Source organism: Aphidius gifuensis, linkage group LG5, assembly GCF_014905175.1.
Source record: "Aphidius gifuensis isolate YNYX2018 linkage group LG5, ASM1490517v1, whole genome shotgun sequence".
In the NCBI taxonomy this organism is placed as follows: Eukaryota; Metazoa; Arthropoda; class Insecta; order Hymenoptera; family Braconidae; genus Aphidius; species Aphidius gifuensis.
Window position 1 is genome coordinate 12,017,352 of NC_057792.1, and position 13,772 is coordinate 12,031,123.

A 13,772-nucleotide genomic window follows, 5' to 3' on the forward strand; every position below is an offset into this window, starting at 1 on the left:
TTAAATGTCAACAAAGATAACAGTTAATAATTTAAATTGATAACAAAATACATGATGAACGTAGAAAACTAAATTTTACATCATTATCAAAAGCTGGATTGATATATTATTATTATTTAAGAAATATGAAAAAGCCAAAGAATACACTGACAAAGCCTACAAAATAAATTCAAATGATTTTGATGTTTTTATTAATTCAACACTCATTGATTTACAATTATACAATGGTAAAAATGATTATTTATCAAAGCTAATGAATGATTATCCAAGAAAATTAATTGTACTATTATTAACATCAAAATTTCATGAAATGAATAATACAAATGAACAAGCAATATTCATTTTAAATGCATTCATTGTTAGATATGAAAAATTAACAATACCATTTATTGAAAAGCTGGTTAATTATTTATCATTAAAAAATTGGGAACAAGTATTAGAAATATCAAATAGAATATTATCAATTGATCCAAATAATATTGATGCATCAAAAGCTGAAATAATTGTTAAACTATGTTTAATAACAGCATGTAAAAGTATTCATATTCTATTTAAAAATTTACAACGTTATGAAAATAAAAATAAGTTGTTAAAAGATAATAATTGTTTACTTGAATTATCAAAAATATGTGAAAAAATAATACAAAATGATACAAATATAAGTGAGCCAATGATTCAACTTGGTGATATATTTTTGTTGTTGAAAAATTACAAAGAAGCTGAGCATTGTTATAAAAATGCAATTAAATCTGATAATAGATCATTTGAAGAAATGATGGGTTTAACTTATTGTCAATTTATGTAAAAAAAACACCAGGTTCTTCTGACATTGCTAAACAACAATTGGATATTTTTAATTGAACGACAATATCAACAAATAATATTCATCCAAAATTATATTATATGTCTGATAAAATTCATAAAAACAATTCAAAACAATCAATTGAAAATCTTGACATGGCAATTAAATTGATATTAAATAATATTGATAGTTATTCATATGGTTATTAATATTTGTATGAACTTAGTCCATCTTTTTCATTGGATATTGTTACATTTACCAAAAATAACTGTATCAAATACTGACAGTACAATTGACAAGCTAATATTGATCATTTTAGAAAAAAATTACAGATGCTTGTTGTGGTTGTATCAATGGACTATTATTATTTACAAAAGTAAAATTATATTATTGTGATTATGATGGTGCTGTGAATATATTAAAAAAGCTGTTGGATAATGTTGATTCAACAAATGCAACAGCTCATTTATTAATGGCACAAATATTTATAAATCAAGGAAATTATCAATCAGCATCACAAAGTTGGTCTTAGTTATAATTTTAAAGTACGTGATGATATATCCATTGTATCATTTATTAACTGGTATTATTGAAAAACAAAATAACGATATTGAATTATCAATTGATCGTTTAAAAATAGGAATGTCATTGATGAATGACACATCATCATTGTCATTTTTATTGGCTGATCAAGCATCAATATATCTTGAGTTGATAAAAACATATTCTGATATTAAAACATTGATGAAGCTGATGCATTGATGAATGAGGCAAAACAAATATTTTCATCAACAATTGAAGAGAGTAGAATTAAAATTAGTCGTGCTGAATTGTCATTAGACATGGATAAAATTGATAGATCAATAAAGTATTTATCTGATATTAAACCAAATGAACCGTACTATCTTGAAGGACATAAAAAATTAACTGAAATACATTTAAACATTATTAAATGCTGATCCAAATAATGAGTTAGCATCTGTTATGATGGCTGATTTGGCACTTAGAAAAGTTGATTTTAAAACAGCTGTATTTCATTTTAGACAATTGCTAATGAAACGATCAATATATTGGACAGCATTAGCAAGGCTAATCGAAGTATCAAGAAGAACTGGTAAATATATTGATATTGTTGGCTTTTTCAGTTTTAATTTATTATTTTTAATTACAGGTAATATTGAAGATTTAAATGAATGGTTGTTACGTGCTGAAAATGCAACAAAAAATTCAAATCATGTTGGTAGTTTTTATTATTGTTGTGGTTTACTTGATTGGCGTTGAGGTCAATTAAATTCAGTTTTACGTAAATTTAATGCAGCAAGCAGAGATCAAGAATGGAGACAACAGGCAATATATAATATGATTGAAATATGTTTCGATCAAGATGATGAATCATCATTGTCAAATGAAGCATTAAATGAAGAAGATGCTGAAAAAATATTAATAATAATTAACAATTACAATTATTTGATTATATTTAAATTAATTTTTTTTTTTTCATTGTTTAATTATTCTATTTTTTTGTGCTTGTACTTAGAAATTTAATTTATATTATTTTCTTATCAATATTAAATTAATTTATAATACTGATCAATTAGGGTTTAATTTTTTATATTTTCATTTTAAATTGGAATAATTTATATGTAGTTTTTTAAATATTTTATAAATCAAGATACATTATTTGAGTTGTTGCAACTGCACAACATGCAACAAGAGTACTGGCAACACAAACAACAGCTATTGATGTACCATATACACTGACAATTGTGCCAAGACAACATGATAATAAAAATTGGGCAAGAAAAACCATTGACAAGATAATTGCAACATCAGTACCAAGTCCTTATACAATTAGATACACTTTGGTATCAATAGTAGCCTTAACTATCAATGAATTAGTTATACAATTTTAAAATTGATACATGTAAAACACAAAAACAACGTGAACGGTCAAATAATAAATTAATTACATTATATTTTTATAGTAATAATATTGTTTTTATTATTATTAAAAATTAAGAAAAAATTAACCGTTTAATGTATTTAAACTTTTTTTTGAATGTTTTTAATTATGAAACGTATTTAAATTGAATTACATTGTGAAAAAACAGTAAAGATACAGTACAATTCAAAAAGAAAAGAATAATTTTGTTATTTCTCGAATACAAACAAATTAAGCTTGTCTATTCAATTATCCATTATCGTTATGTAATAAATTATTAAATAAATCAAACGAATTTTTTATTTTACTGGTTTTTTTTTTTGTTTTTTATACTCAACTTTTAAATGACCAATATTAATAATTCATGCTCATTAAACAAAAAAAAAAAAATTATTTTTAAAAGACCAATATTAATAATTCATGCTTCATTAAACAAAGAAAAAATAATTAAAAATAATAATTTTTTTTTTTTATAATTATTTTTTCTTATCATTGTTAAAAAAAATCAAGTAAAATCCTCCTTACTCACTGGTTAACCAGCATGTATTATTATTTTTTAACATCAATATTAATTTTTAAATGACTGTTTTTAATACATTTTAATTAACAACACGTGGTATTAAAACTGCTGCCATGTCTCCTGGGACATTGCAAAATGGGCATCTCATTGGACGATTTGGATTTGCTGCAATAAGTCCATTTACGCAATTTTCACAAGCCATGAGTTGGTGGCAAGTTGTTGACATGAATTTAATTGGTTGGTCAGTGCAGATCTGACAAACCCAATCATATGGATCATCTGGAATAAATATAAATCTAAACAAAAAAAGAAACACAGTTTTTTTTACAAAAAGGAGCGTCAAGTATTCGAAATCCCCACTAATTATATGATTATAGTAATTTTATTTTATATTGATATTTATTAATTTTTTAGATACAAAAAGATATAATACCAAAATAAGTCAAGAAGGAAATATTTAACGCATATAATTAAGTCTTAATCTTTGACAAAATTTTCATACTTGACCCCGCCCGGTTCTTCCCAAATAAAATTTGAAGCCTACACACGTCTCGACAACAGAGTTAATGGTATTTTCCAATTATCCATTATTATATATATAATATATATACCCTTCAAATTTTATCTAGGCTTAGGACTGGCAGCGTACAATCTTGTTAACTTGCCGGCATGTTCAAAAAAATATATATATATATTAGGGTGTTTTTTTTTTTTTTCGATATTTTTTTTTCTCTTCACCCATCTTTATACAAGTTCATACAACTCTAAATCATGCCCAGAAAAAATTTGAACTCAATTGAAAAATATTTAGAGTCAGGAGGTTAACATAGGGTTAATACACTTCATTCACTATTTTGATCATGGAGGCTTTAATTTTCGACCGTTCAAGTTCACGTTGGTCTCATTTTATAGAGTATTAAATTTTATAGCATACAATATTCATAGTTTTGATCATTTACAATTAAAAAAAAATTAGCGTGTTGCAAGTACGCGCGGGGGAAGTGAAACTTCTTTCAGAGTAGTTTTATGTCACGCTGAATATTAATAATAATAATAATAATAATAATAATATTAATCCTGACAATAATATTCGAATATAAATATTATTAGTTAATAATAATTATTAGTATTTATATTTCGAATATTATTATTATAAATTTTATTATTTATATCGTCACATTAATGGAAAAAGGGCGTAAGTGCCATTTGTAGGTATTTTTCTAAGGGGCGTGAGTGCAAATTTATAAATTTTCGGGTTTTGCATCTAATTTTAAGGCTTAAAGAAAAAAAAAAAGTGCGTATGTTCAGGGACTTACGCCTTTTTTCCATTCTCAAAATCATTTTTAATAAAAGATGAAAATTTGTAATTATTTTTATGTTTTTCGTATTGATAATAAATTATGTATAATTATCAGTATACAATCAATAATTTAAAAAATCCTGCCATTAAATAAATTTCAAATAAAATTGAAAATATGCCTTTCATCTTTTATCAAAAATTATTTTGATAACGGGAAAAAAAGCGTAAATCCTTGGACATACGCCCTTTATCCTTTATCAAAGGTTGTTACGCTCATTTTTTCTTTTTTTTAAGTATTAAAATTATAGATGAATAACCCGAAAATTTATAAATACGCCCTTTTTCCTTTAAAATTGACGTTTTGGCACTTCATTCTTTAATGCGACAATATAATTGATACCATCGTTATTATTACTAATATTATATTGATATTATTGTTAACATAATATTATTGGAGTTATTATTATTTATAATAATATTATTCATATATAACCATAGTATAAATAAAATAATAATTTCAAAATATCATCGATAATAATATATCAATATAATATTAAATAATAACAATAATATTATCGATTTATAATATCAGTGATATTAATAATATAAATAATAACATTGACAATAACATTCATATATAAATATTGATAATTATTAGTATTTATATTCAAAATATTATTATTATAGATATTATTATTAATATCAATACTATTGTGAATAATTGGTAATATTATCAAAATTATTGTTGTTATAATTATCATTTATATATATTTATAATAATTTTATTGTTATTATAATAATGATTCTTTAAACCCGCGAGATAACTATTGCTTGATACGTTCAAATGAATTTTTTAAAATCAATTATTTAAGTATTAAACTCAGTTGAACTGTTTAATAATATTTAAATAAATAAACAAACAAAAAGTCGCACACACGCACATACACAGCTGACGCTCCGAGTTTATACGCTATATATAGTACATGTATAGCAGAGAGTATAGTAGAAAGTATACGGGGGAGTAAACGCGAGAATAAACGCCAGAATAAACGCCAGAGTATACGCGAGCGCGTAACGCTAGCAGGGCCTCGAATTTTTTTGCTACCCTCCGTAAAGAAGTTTCACTTCAAAAAATAGTGAAATAATGCTTCAAAAAGGTAGTATTTACAATTTTTCTGAAAAACAAAATTGTAAATGATCAAAACTATGAATATTATATGCTATAAAATTCAATACTCTATAAAATAAGACCAACGCTTGGCGAACGGTCGAAAATGAAAGCCTCCATGATCAAAATGGTGAATGAAGTGTATTAAACCCATGTTAATCAAATGGAAAAACAAATGAAACCAAAATATTTTTCAATTGAGTTCAAATTTTGGCATGATTTATAGCTGTATAAACTTGTATGAAGATGGGTGAAGAGAAAAAAAAATATCGAAAAAAAAAAAAACACCCTAATATATATACTTATTTCGTCAATCAACAATTCAATAATGAATGCGTATGACACAATATGACACGAGCGCCGAATATATATTTTACAGTGTAAAAGGTGGTGTCCACTATGCAATTGTCCCACATATAACCAAAAAATCTAAATGAATTCAGTTACAATGCTAATAAGATAAGGGTTTAAACTCACGATAAGCCTAGTTTCGCTTGTAAAGCGCAACAAGTTGGGTTGTGTCGAACTTGTAAACATGGCCGTCCTAATTCCCATGAAACTAGTAATATGTCTCCAGCCATCGTGGTTTTTCTAGTAATTTTACGTGTTGCGCATGCTTAGATCACTCAGAATTACGTCAGCCATGTTTACAAGCAAAAGTTAGCTTGTCGTGCGTTTGAGCTCTAAGACATTAATTTAATATAATTCAAATACTTTTCATAGATTTTCAAAAAAATCACACTTGTCACGCTCTATTCTTGTCTTTTTTATATGAAACTACTATAATAAAGTTGCAAGGTTGTGACTGCGCATACATTTATGTTGAAAGTGAACGACTACTAAATTTCAGTAGATCTGCATTAGTGTGAAAGTCTTTAAATTTTATTTGGGAAGAACCGGGCGGGGTCAAGTATAAAATTTTGTGATTAAGAAAGACAATATCGTTAAATGACCTTTTTGTATCTAAAAATTAATAAATATCAATATAAAATAAAATTACTATAATCATATAATTAGTTTCGAATACTTGACGCTCCTTTAAAAACTGTGTTTCTTTTTTTGTTAGATATCGATAAACTATAATATTAAGAAGTATATAAAATTACTTGGTACCATCCGTATTAATTTTTGTTCGTTCTAAAAAAAATATGTTATTTTTTTGCATTACTTCACCAGTTTTTGCTAGCAACAAACAAATTATCAATTTTATCCAGCTAGTATTTTTTGCGGAAATAACTGACAAAATAACTAACATTATACGTAGAACCCAATCAGCGCCAAATTGGCAAATTTAGAAGCTCGAGGTACAGGACATATTTTGTCCCATTTCAATGTACGGAGTTGACTCTTCTTCTTTCTAGTCTTCTTGGTAGAACCACAAATGTGAATTTTAGAAGTGGGTATTCCTTTGATTAAGCAATTATCATTTTACTTGAGCATTTAAATTTATTGATGTAGAGTAGACTTAAAACAATGATATCATTAATTTTGAGGACTTCAATCTTTCTTAGAATTTTCGTTGATCTAAAACAATCGACACATGTACCCCCTTCGTGCCACAATGATAGTGATTGATCGATAAGTTTCTTGTAAAGTGGATGTGTTATTTTTATTTGGTATTAAAGATTTATCATAAATTCGTGTGACAAGGAAACATTTGCATATGAACACGATTCACATTTTCCTAAATACTTTTGTTCGTAGCTACAATTGTAGATTGCTAATGAAAATGAATAACACTATAGAGCTGTGAAGTTGTAGAGACCGAGCGGAGACTCGATTCGTCAGTGAGCGAGAAAACTTACCGATGAGGGCGCTCATTCATGAAGCATAAAGCATTGCAGCAATTGAACACACAGCTCTAAAATTGAATACACTTGACAACAATAGAAAAATATATAAAATATCGATAATTGATAAAACAATAATAAAAAAATATTAATAAGCCAAAAATAACAAAATATAAAATACACTTTATTTAACATGGAAATATTTCAAAACAGTTTTTTCGAAAAATTAGGGTTTTCTACAATCAAATAACCAACATCAATTTTAGGGTGCGAACTCATGACAAGCTAAAATTTCCGCTTGTAAACATGGCGGCTATAAAATCACCAAAACTAAATTTACTAAATTTATCGCGAATCCGTGATTTTAGAACAAGCTTGGTGGTGTCAAGCTTGTTCTGCAGTCACGGCGAGACACCACGGATGTGCAGTTAATTCAGTAAATAGTAGTTAATTCAGTGATAATTTAGTGAATTTATTTACTTTTTGGTTATTTTTATAGCCGCCATGTTTATAAAAATCTGAGTCGTTAACACCTGCTTGACAAAATCCATCATCATCATGCATACAGTGGTTTTGAATTTTTAAAGTTGCAGTTGCAGATGTATTGTCTTTTGGTGTTGGAATTACCAAAACTCCTTTTCGTATCTTTTATTATAAAGGTGCAGCCTTTTAGTTTTAACTCTACCCTTCAATCCATGAAATCTGTATAAATAATATATTTTACAATGAATAAATATAATTTATATTAGAAAATATCACACTAATTATTATTAATGAAATGAATAAATGAACAAATAACATTGTAATCACTATCATCATTAAGAAAAGCGGAATTCTTCCATCTTCACTGGATAATGATGCTCGTTTCAAATGTGTTTTCTCAGTTTTAAATAAGTATACTCATATATATTCACAGATTCATCACAACCTACGAATGGACAATTTATAGTTTGATACTCTGAGACTTGATGACAATGTGAATAGTGATAATACAAGTTTGTTTTATTTGCATATTCTTCATCACAGTATACACAAGTTTCGTTTTCAGTTATTGTCTTAACCAGCTCAATTTTATGAATTCAACTTGTATAAGCATGAAGACTTCTTTTTCCACTAAAAATTTTATTGCACTGGTTTTATTTAATTTCATTCTTTTCTTCTATTGTTTTCATTTGTAAATGTAAATGAATTGTCCACCAAATATCACACAATTACACACAATACAAATTTATAAAATTTACTTAATTACTATATGCATCAATCTATATTGATATTATTTATTTATTGTATTATTATAATATTAATTACCTTGACAATTAATATCCAAATTCAAATCAAATAAATATATAATTATGAATATTTTTTATATAATAACATAATAATATATATATATTCCCAAAAGCACAATAAATACGAAAAGATATATAAACAAAAGGTTACGTTCATCAGGAAACATGTGTATGTTGTATATATTAGCATAATTAGCATGACAGGATTTGCAGGTATGTGAAGTTAGCACAATCAAACCGGACTATATCAAGAGTTACGTGCGAATTATATGCGTTTTTGTGCGGAATCCCAATTTTTGTGCGTTTTTTTGTTTTTTATAGTCTGGTTTGATTGTGCTATAGTAATATCTGCTAACTTTACAGACCTGGGATTCGCGCCTATATCCCAACAACATATGGCGCACGCACCATCGATGCGATATTAAATACTATACTGACATATATAAAGGATTTTTTACACCATCTAAATATGTTAGTTTTTTTGCTCTATAGACAGATGCTTTTAGCAGCTGATTTTGATATTGAAAAATAAATCCTTTCGTAAATAATTTCGTAAATAAAAATATTTTATATTTCTATTTACATATCCTGTAAAAAAAAAAACTCATTAAACTTGACGGAAAGAAAAATAAACAATAACAACATGAGACTTGGGAACATAGGTTGAAGTATCATTATTTGATTCGCGCCATCGATGCGATATTGAATACTATACTGACATATATAAAGGTTTTTTCACACCATCTAAATATGTTAGCTTTCTTGCTCTATAGACCGATGCTTCTGGCAGCTGATTTAGATAATCGAAAATAAATCCTTTCGTAAATAAAAATATTTTATATTTTTGTTTACACATGATGTAAAAAAAAAAACTCATTAAACTTAATGGAAAAAAAATAAACAATAACATGTGACTTGGGAACATAGCTTAAAGTATCATTATTTAATTTGCGCCATCGATGCGATATTGGATACTGTGGTAAATATAAAGGTTTCCCACCATCTACTACTACCTTGCACAATTTCATTTTATAATGTTGTCAAATTGCTCTGGACTTGGAAACCATATTGCTTTGATCTGATTTGGTTTTATAATATTTGTCAGAGTGCAGTAAAGTTTTAAATAATCTTCAAGAAAAACGCAATTTCTAAAATGATTTTAAAGTTTAAAAAAGGTATACATCTCAAAAATCTGTTTTATTTTTATTAAAAGATTCAATTAATTTATAAGATGATCAGAAGACAGAATATTTTTCACATCAATCAAATAATATATTCCAAAAGGCACAAGAAACAAGGGCATGATAAAGACAACAAAGTGTATAAACAAAAGGTTACGTTTATCAGTAAGCATGTGTATGTTGTATATTAGCACACATTAGCACTCCTGATGAGTAGGATTCGCGCCTATATCCCAACGGCATATGGCGCGCGCACCATCGCTGCGATATTGAATACTGTAGCACCAACGATGCGATATTGAATACTGTATATGATATAAATAAAGGTTCTTTCACACCATTCTATTATTATTGCTCAATTTTTATTTTATAAGGTTGTGAATTGCTCTGGACTTGGCAGCCATAATGCTTTGATCTGATTTTGGTTTTATAATGTTTGTCAGAGTGCGGTAAGGTTTTATAAGAATTTCAAGAAAAGCGCAATTTCTGAAAATGATTTTGAAGTTTAAAAGAAAAGTATACTTCTAAAAAATCTGTTTTTTTTTTTTATAAAAAAGTGTGATATTGATTTAATAAAATGATCAGAAGACATAATATATTTATCTGATCAATCATATTTTAAAATAATTTTCCGAGGAATTGGAGGGGTAGGGTTAGCTTTGTGTCGATAATATATAGGCACGGTAGTTAAATCTCGTTTCTCCCACTTTTTTTTTTTTTCTCATACTTGACGCGAGGCACTACCGTGCCTCTTGATAAATATTATAATTACTTATTTTTTTAAACTCCTTTTTGGTGCTTGTGATAAGACAAAGAAAAAATTACCTGGATTTTGTGTAGATGGTAAATAAACACGTACAAATTCTGTTACTCTTCTGTTACAATTTGGACAATTTGCTGGACCTTGTTCACGTCGTATTTGTTCAACACATGCTTGGCAATGAGATAAACAGTTGCATGGCTGGATGATCATATTTTTTGGTCTTATAAGACAACGTTGACAACGCCATTCATAATTATTTTGAGGGGGAAGTGGTTCCAAATTATTATTTGCACCCTCAGCATGTGCACCATCAATATTTGCATTATTTACACCATCAATATTTGCATCATCAGCATTTGCACCATTAACACCACCACCATCATCAACACCAACATTATTTTGACCATCAGCATTTTCCATAGCACCACGTTGGCGCAATCGTCGTTGATAAATGTCCAAATGCAGTGGTAAAAACAATTCATTACCATTGACATAATCAACATTGTTTTGTATTGGTATTTCATGTACCAGATTGTTCATATTTATAGGTTCAAATTGATCAGCTCTAAATGCATTTTGATAAACGATCAAATCCAAATAACTGTCCATCATTGTTGAACCAACAGCCAAAAATCTAACAATGTCGATTTGATCAGTCTCAAACAGACGCCACAGGCGTTGAATTTGTCTTTCTGGAATTACCATGGTAACACAAGGTGTATTGGTAATATGATGACCTCGTGGATATTGATTGATAGTACGTGAATCTTTTTTTGATGTTGATGATATTGCTCAAGAACTTCCAAGCATTTTCCAAATACAATTATTATGTTGCACTTTGTTCAACATTCTCCTGACACTTGAATTTATGACATTTGTAAGAAGGTGTGCTTTTCGATAACAAGACCATGTGTCTGGTGCAGTTTCAAGTACGAAGTTGTTATTAAACCATTCAACAAAATTACGAAATGATTCTTGGTGTTCTTCTGGAATCATTTGTGTTATTATCTGACATGCTGTTGGTATTGATCTTGGTGGAAGTAATGGCAAAATTAAATATCTTTTTATAATTGCCAATTGACTTGCATCATTTATCATGATATTTTTATCATGAAATAAATGATGAAGTATAGATAAAACAATTTGTTCAAATGAAGCAGCAACAGCTGCGTTTGGAAATGCATTATTCATAACTGTTTTCATTTGTCAATCACAGTTTGTGAGTACATTTAATGGCTCAACATCATGAAGGATTTCATGTTTAATAAAAATTAAAATTTCTTGAAGTAGGTCTTGACTGACCTCATTGAGAAGATTCCAACAAAAATTAAAGGCCTAAAATTGAGAAAAAAAAAATTGATATGAATAATTATTTAAAATATTGTAATTTAAACAACACGATTCAATGATCAAAAAAATTAAAATCATTATTAAAAAACAATAAATATAAAAATTAGCAACTTACATAGCTTTGATGAACAGCTGTTACAAATAAAACAAATTGTGTATTGCCACATGTTGGTTTAACAAGGCTACTTGTAAATACATGTAATGTCGTTATTTCAGGAACATTTTCAGTAAATAATGGATCCCCAAGAACGAAAGCTTGTTGATTGTTTGATATTATACAAGTAGATCTTATGGCTGCTTCGTCATAAATACGTAAGGATGCCCATTGGTCCATATCAATAGTTTGTTGAATATCTTGATATGTATTGACATTAGGTAAAGTCATGTTGGTTCTCCAGGACCTCATCAAGTCTCTCATGGTTTCAAATGGATAAATCCTTTCCATGTTGGGGTGTCTATTTTTTAAAATTTCATATTAAAATTTTGTTCAATGAAGACAATAAACAAGTATTTGAAAAATACATATATATATTTAAAAAAAAAAAAAAACAAAATTAAAAATTTACCTAGTAGTTACTTGGTTATAAACAGTTTGCAATAACTCAAATGTATGAGTTGTACTTCTGTACAAATCTCTAAAAAAATTTTGCTCATGTCTCATTTCATAATTTCCTGGTTGGCAGTGACGTTTTTTTAATGTGATAATACCATTACGTTTTATAGCTGTTCCAGAACAGTTGAATCTTCTTTTCATTGCACACACTAAGTAGCTGAAAATTATTATTACTATTATTAGCTTTTTGAATATGAAAATTAAATGTAAATGTAGTTGTAAAAATAAAATTTATACAAATAAAAAAAATCAAAAGATGAATGTTATTATTATTTAAAAAAAAAAATAGAACTAAATGTCTCTCACTCTTCCCCCTTCCGCCGAAGCTTTCCATCATAACAGTGACAACTTTTTATTTTACGTTTTATATTTTTATTATATCATATATATTATATATATATATATATATATATGTATTTCTAATAAAAAAAAAACCCTCACCTATGCTTTTTTTCGGTTTATCCTTTGATACCGACAAATAATTTGAATTTGAATTTTTAAATTTTTTTTTTAGCATTAAAAAATCTTATATACGAAAATGCGCAGTTGACATTATTTAAAATAATTATAAATTAATATTAATAAAAAAATTATAAATTAATATTAATAAAATAATTATAAATTAATATTAATACTATATGTCTCTCACTCTTTTCTCTCCCCCCCCTCCAAGCCTTCTATCAGCGACCACTTTTTGTTTTATATATTTTTATACGCATGATGAAATTATACACATATATATATTTCAAATAAAAAAAAAAAAAAAAAGTGAAACTGCTTTTATTGAAAAAAAAAAAAAAAATGTCTCATTCTTCTGTCTCCCCCCACTCTCCAAACCTTCTATCAGCGACCACTTTTTGTTTTATATTTTTATACGCATGAAATTATACACGTATATATATATATATATATATTTCAGATAAAAAAAAAAAAAAATAAAAAAACGTTTATACAAAAAAAAAAAATGAACCAAATTTCTTATTCTTCTCTCCCCCCCCCCCAGCCTTCTATCAGTGCATTTTAATATTTTATATTTTTATTCCGTAATTTAAGT